Source organism: Sceloporus undulatus, chromosome 5, assembly GCF_019175285.1.
Source record: "Sceloporus undulatus isolate JIND9_A2432 ecotype Alabama chromosome 5, SceUnd_v1.1, whole genome shotgun sequence".
In the NCBI taxonomy this organism is placed as follows: domain Eukaryota; kingdom Metazoa; phylum Chordata; class Lepidosauria; order Squamata; family Phrynosomatidae; genus Sceloporus; species Sceloporus undulatus.
Window position 1 is genome coordinate 82,999,519 of NC_056526.1, and position 1,007 is coordinate 83,000,525.

At 36.2% G+C, this 1,007-nt stretch overlaps 1 protein-coding gene across 1 annotated transcript in view; it reads left to right on the top strand.

Annotated features, from left to right (window-relative positions):
* The window catches only part of NAMPT (nicotinamide phosphoribosyltransferase), a 60,344-nt gene that overhangs the window by 38,604 nt on the left and 20,733 nt on the right, over nucleotides 1-1,007 (top strand). The gene's annotated exons all lie outside the window — the stretch shown is intronic.

Sequence of the window (1,007 nt, forward strand, 5' to 3'; positions counted from 1 at the left end):
GTTATGATGGCCTTTTAAAATCATAATCAGGATTTTCAACTTACACTGAAATTGATAGACAGTCAGTGGGAGTGTTATGTGGCTCAAAAATTATGAAAATCTGAAGTTTCTAAATACTGTCCGAGGACAGCATTACCTTCATTCAAATGAAACGTAATTAAGGCATGAGTCACTGTTGCATTGTATATTGCCTGAATATAATGAATTTGACATGTGGCTATAAATATCTTAGAATTAAGAAAAAGGCCTCTCTAGTCAGATCAAACTTAAGTAGGTACTGTGCTCCTGGCATTCAGTTTCAAGAAGAAGACTTTTCAAATCAGTGCATTTTTATTCAAGGCAGACTGAATTTCTATTTCCTGATTTGACCTTCTACTAACTAGGGATATCGCTGTCACGTTTGGATTAAGATGCAATTTTCTTGCCTTTATCCAGTTTATTACCAATATTCTGTATTACCAATATTCACTGGAATTAGATGGAAAGGAGGTACAATTGGATGTCAATAACATCTTAATGACACTCAGTTCCATAATCCTTGACAGCATTACCTAGTAGTTCCCTGCAGATGTAAAATATCATGAGGACAAGATGTATCCCTCTAGGAAAATCTAAAAACCTAAGATAGACAATCTACCCTCCAGATGTCTGGAACTCCAATTGTCCTTTACAAGTTTAATGTAAACTAGATTTTAACACTGTAAAACTTCTAGTGCACACCAGGCTATCTACACCTGTTTCTGGAAAATTACAAGACAAGATTTGAGCAAGAGTCGCTTGGGATCACTTTTTGGAATCGCCATTCTGGGAATGACTGCAGTCACTGCAAAATAGTGCCACAAAATCCCACTTCATGTGGGTGCTGTAGAAAGATACTACGATCAATAATAAAATAAAAGGCTAGGGAGACGATCATAAAAATTAAGAGGAAAAAAAGTTCCAGGCACATATTACAGAATGGCCAGGTATTACTAATTCACTGGGGCTCAGGAAACGTTTTTAATGGT